The sequence below is a fragment of the Arachis hypogaea genome, chromosome 4 (assembly GCF_003086295.3).
Source record: "Arachis hypogaea cultivar Tifrunner chromosome 4, arahy.Tifrunner.gnm2.J5K5, whole genome shotgun sequence".
Classification (NCBI taxonomy): Eukaryota; Viridiplantae; Streptophyta; class Magnoliopsida; order Fabales; family Fabaceae; genus Arachis; species Arachis hypogaea.
The window spans coordinates 112743888-112750132 of NC_092039.1; the positions used below are offsets into that span (position 1 = coordinate 112743888).

The 6245-nt window shown below is 33.4% G+C and overlaps 1 non-coding gene across 1 annotated transcript; it reads right to left on the minus strand.

Annotated features, from left to right (window-relative positions):
• Positions 1–305: 305 nt before the first annotated feature.
• On the minus strand, positions 306–379 carry TRNAV-AAC (transfer RNA valine (anticodon AAC)). The gene has a single exon. It is a non-coding gene; the product is annotated as a tRNA-Val (tRNA).
• Positions 380–6245: the final 5866 nt, after the last annotated feature.

Below are 6245 nucleotides of genomic sequence, written 5' to 3' on the forward strand. Positions count from 1 at the left end.
ATAAAAGTGCACATTAATTATTTGAATATATTAATTAAATTTAATTTACTGAATTTTATTTATGAGAAGTCACATGATTTAATGAATGATTCAATTATTATTGGTTCTTTCATTGTTTTAGTCTTTTAGATTCTTCCAAGATAATAAAATATTATATATATAGAATGTTGTCTTTCTAATTGAAGAAGTATTTATACCGTAAGAAAAGAATGTTATGTAAAAGGAGGTGGGTGATCCATGGCTTCACTTGAGATATCTTAAAACTTAAAAGGTAATGATTGCTTAAAGCAAAAGAAAGAATAAGTTGGCGTCGCCCGGACTCGAACCGGAGACCTTCAGTGTGTTAGACTGACGTGATAACCAACTACACCACGACACCATTTGATGATCTTCATAAATACTTATATAATACAAACAAGTATTATAATGCATCCATGAATATTGAATATACCAATGTGGCTCTGGCCTTTGGAACCCCGAAAAGTGAAAACGGAAAACCCCCAAAATCTTAAAACTGTTGTAAAATAAATATAAAATAGAAAAGAAAGAAGTAATATAAAATAAGAAATATAATTAGATAAATCTAGTAATAATATTCACTATGATTTTAATATAAGAATGATTAATATATTATTAATATTATATGATGTAGTATATATATATATATATAAGAAAGAGAGAAGTATTCGTAAAGAGAGAGTATTGATTTATTTATTGTTTTTAATTGTATGTATTACTTTATATTAAGATCTTATTTATAGGCATATACATGGATATCATTTTCAAACATTATTTAATATGATTCTCTTTGAAAACCTGAGACTTGTGAAAAATGGGCATCCACCTCAGGCAATCTTATCACAACACTCCTCTTTGGATGACCATTTAGGATTATGCCTCATTAAAACCTTACTAAAGAAAAATCCAATGGAAAAAAAATTTTAGTGAAAAAAAAGAGTACAAAATTCTTTGTGATGGGGACTGCCTCATTAAAAACCTTGTCAAGAAAAACCCAAAGGAAAAAAAACCCTGACCAAGGAAAAAAGAGTACAGTCTCCCCCTCTTGTCGACATCATTTTATGTCTCGAAATCGGAACATCACAATCTCATGTACCAAACTTTCAAAGGAGGATTTTGGGAGTGACTTTGTAAATAAATCTACCAGATTGTCACTTGAGCAGATCTGTTAGACATCAATTGTCCCTTGATTTTGAAGATCATGAGTGAAGAAGAATTTGGGAGAAATATGCTTTGTTCTATCACCTTTGATGTACCCTCCTTTAAGTTGAGCAATGCATACTATATTATCTTCAAACAGGACAGTTGGAGCTATCTTATGATCAATCAGTCCACATGATGACAGAATATATTGGATCAAACTCCGGAGCCAAAAACACTCGCGACTTGCTTCATGAATCGCTAGTATTTCGGCATGATTAGAGGATGTTGCAGCAATCGTCTGTTTCGTGGACCTCCATGATATAGCTGTACCACCATATGTAAACAGGTATCATGTTTGAGATCTCCCTTTATGTGGATCAGACAAGTAGCCAGCATCTGCATAGCCAACTAGTTGTGACTTAGATCCATAGGGATAAAACAATCCCATATCAACCGTTCCATGAAGATATCGAAAGATTTGCTTGATTCCACTCCAATGTCTTCTGGTTGGAGAGGAACTATACCTTGCTAGTAAATTCACCGCAAATGATATGTCAGGTCGCGTATTATTAGCAAGATACATTAGCGCTCCATTAGCGCTCAAATGGCACTAAGATATGGTACTTCTGAACCAAGGATATCTTCATTTTCTTCTTTAGGACAGAATTGATCCTTCTCCACATCCAAAGATCTTACGATCATTGGGGTACTCAAGGGATGTGACTTATCCATATAAAATCTCTTCAATATCTTTTCTGTGTATGTTGTTTGATGAATAAACATCCTATTTTTTGTATGCTCGATCTGCAGGCCGAGACAAAATTTAGTCTTTCCAAGATCTTTCATCTCAAATTCTTCTTTTAGAGTTTTTATAATTGTTGGAATCTCTTCCGGAGTTCCAATGATATTTAAATCATCAACGTACACAGCAATTATAATGAACCCAGATACAGATTTCTTTATGAAAACACATGGCAGATATCATCATTCTTAAATCCGTTTTTGGCCAGATACTCAGTAAGACGATTATACCACATTCGTCCAGATTACTTTAGACCATATAAAGATCTTTGCAATTTGACTGAGTGTAACCCTGGCGAATATTCATTGGATGGTTTAGATATCTTTAGTCCTTCAGGGACTTTCATATAGATATCCCGATCTAATGAGCCGTATAAATAGGCTGTTACCACATCCATTAAATGCATATGTAGTTTATGATATGCAGATAAACTGACCAAATAACGCAATGTTATTGCATCCACTACAGGGGAATATGTTTCTTCATAATCTATACCGGGCCTTTGTGAAAAACCTTGTGCCATAAGTCGGGCTTTGTAGCGCACAACTTCATTTTTCTCATTTCGTTTTCTCACAAATACCCACCGGTATCCAACAGGTTTTACATCTTCTGGTGTACGGACTACAGGTCCAAAGACTTTACATTTTGCAAGTGAGTCTAACTCATCCTTCATGGCTTCTTTCCATTTTGGCCAATCATTTCTTTGTCGACATTCTTCGACTGATCTTGGCTCAAGATCCTTACTTTCATGCATGATATTCAATGCCACATTATATGCAAATATTTCATTGACGATTGTCTTATTTCGGCCCCATTTCTCTCCTGTAAAGACATAATTTATCGAGAACTCGTCATTTTCACAATTTTCAGGTACCTGAACGTCTTCTGGCGTTAAAACTATATCAGAATTTTGGACAACTGCAGGTGTCTCTACTATGTCTTTTTCAACAAGAATAGTATTTACCTCTTTTCTCTTTCGAGAATTTTTGTCTTTGGAACCAACAGGCCTGCCACGCTTCTAGCGTGAATTTGCTTCAGTGGCTACTTGTCCTACTGGGACATCAATTCGAATTGGGGCATTTTTTGCTGGTATATAAGATTTAGTTATCCTCTTTGTATCAGAAAATGCATCAGGGAATTCATTTGCTATTCTTTACAAATGTATAATCTTTTGAACTTCTAGTTCACATTGCCCTGATCGAGGATCTAAATGCATCAACGATGATGCATTCTAATTAAGTTCCTTTTCAGGAAGCTTATTCTCTCCTCCTAATGTTGGAAACTTTGATTCATCAAAATGACAATCCGCAAACCGGGTTTTAAATACATCTCCAGTTTGTATCTCAAGATACCTCATTATAGAGGAAGAATCATATCCAATATATATCCCCAATTTTCTTTGGGGTCCCATTTTGGTGCGATTAGGTGGTGCAATAGGAACATATATCACACACCCGAATATTCTTAAATGGGAAACATTTGGCTGCTGGCCAAATGCTAATTGAATAGGAGAGAACTGATGGTAACTCGTTGGCCTCAAACGAATAAGTGCTGCGGCATGTAAAATAGCATGCCCCCAAACCGAGGTTGGGAGATTTGTTCTCATAAGTAAGGGTCTAGCAATTAATTGGAGGCGTTTAATAAGTGATTCTGCTAACCCATTTTGTGTGTGAACATAAGCTACTGGATGTTCAACACTTATTCCATTAGCCATACAATAAGCATCAAAAGTTTGGGAAGTAAATTCAGCAGCATTATCAAGACGAATTGCTTTGATTGGATTTTCTGGAAATTGTGCTTTTAATCGAATAATTTGAGCCAGTAATCTCGCAAACGCCAGGTTGCGAGAATATAATAAGCACACATGTGACTATCTCGAAGATGCGTCTATTAGGACCATAAAATATCCAAAAGATCCATATGGTGGATGAATAGGTCCACATATATCACCTTGAATTCTTTCTAGGAATTCAGGGGACTCAAATCCAATTTTTACTGGTGATGGCCTTAAAATTAACTTTCCCTGAGAACATGTAGCACAACAAAATTCACTAGTTTTAAGAATCTTCTGGTTCTTTAGTGAATGTCCATGGGAGTTTTCAATAATTCTCCTTATCATGGTTGTTTCCGGATGACCCAATCGGTCGTACCAAGTTATGAATTCATTTGGGCTAGTAAACTTCTGGTTTACAGTGGCATGTGATTCAATTGCACTAATCTTGGTATAATACAACCTAAATGAAGTGAGGGTAATTTTTCTAATATAACTTTCTTATTTGAATCATGAGTTGTGATACATAAGTACTCATGATTTCCCTCATTCATAGTCTCAATATGATATCCATTTCGGCGAATATCGTTAAAGCTCAACAAGTTTCTTCGAGACTTGGTAGACAATAGTGCATTATTTATTATGAATTTTGTTCCTCCAAGAAACAAAATTATAGTTCTTCCGGAGCCTTCTATCACATTGCCTGAGCCAATAATAGTATTAACACATTCTTCTTTTGGCACCAGATGGGTAAAATATATATCACTTTTAAGAATAGTGTGCGAACTTGCACTATCCGCAAGGCATACATCTTCATTATATATCCTTGCCATTCTCTTCAAAGATAAATAATAATAAAATGAGTAGTATGCACAGTTAAATTGAATACTTGATTGGAATTATTTTTTTAAGAAATACTGCACATAAAAATAATGTCATATACTAATTTTTTTAAAACATGACACATTTAATGATTTCAAAATTCATAAACATTAATATTTCATCATATTTGAAACTCAAATACATAGAAAATAAAACTTAACAATAAGTTCTTTACGTTATTTATTTATATGGATACTTAACAATCTCACACATTAAACTATTCCATCATTGATCAAATGACCAATATTTCCTTCAAGATCCTCAAAGAAATTAGATACATCATAATGAGTGGTGGAATTTTCAGCATCATTTGAAACAAAATTTGACTCTTTTCCCTTGTCGTCCTTTTTCAAAGATAATTGGTAAAGATCGACTAGGTGCCTTGGGTACGGCAGGTACGTGACCAATGGTCCTTTCCACCACAATGAAAACACTTATCCTCTGTTGATTTATTCTACCCGATATTTCTTTCTTTATCCCACTTCTGGTGAGATCCTCTCTTTTGAACATAATTCTTTTCTCTTCCATAATTTTTCTTGTTATTAAAAATTTTCCATTTACCTCTTTTGGGGTAATTTGCCACATTTACTTCAGGAAATTGGGCGGCACCAGCTGGGCGCACTTCATGTTTTTTCAAGAGCAACTCATTGTTGCATTCAGCAACAAGAAGGCAAGAAATTAACTCAAAATATTTTTTAAACCCTATTTCTCGATACTGCTGCTGCAGGAGCACATTCGAGGCATGGAAGGTTGTGAAAGTTTTCTCCAACATATCATGATCAGTTATCTTTTCCTCACATAATTTCATTCGTGAGGTGATTCGAAACATTGCAGAATTATATTCATTTATAGATTTAAAATCCTGTAGACGCAAGTGCGTCAATTCATATCGGGCTTGAGGAAGTATCACCGTTTTTTATGATTATACTTTTCTTCAAGGTCTTTCCAAAGATCTGCAAGATTTTTTAATATGAGATATTCATTTTTCAATCCTTCGTCAAGATGACGACGAAGAAAAATCATGGCTTTGGCTTTATCCTTCTGGGATGCACTATTTTTAACCTTAATGGTATCTCCAAGATCCATTGAATCAAGATAAATTTCAGCATCTAGTATCCATGATAAATAATTGTTTCCAGATATATCAAGAGCATTGAATTCAAGATGAGAGAACTTCGACATAATAAAAATTTGTTACCTGAGTCTTCCTAAAAATTTGATCAGAGTCTCGTGCTGATAACATGTTGTAAAATAAATATAAAATAAAAAAAGAAGAAGTAATATAAAATAAGAAATATAATTAGATAAATCTAGTAATAATATTTACCACGATTTTAATATAAGAATGATTAATATATTACTAATATTATATGCTGTAGTATATATATATATATATATATATATATATATATATATATATATATATATATATATATATAAAAGAAAGAGAGAAATATTCGTAAAAAGAGAGTATTGATTTATTTATTATTTTTAACTGTATGTATTACTTCATATCAAAATTTTATTTATAGGCATACACATGGGCATTATTTTCAAACATTATTTAATATGATTCTCCTTAAAAATCTAAGACTTGTGAAACATGGACATACACCTCATGCAATCTTA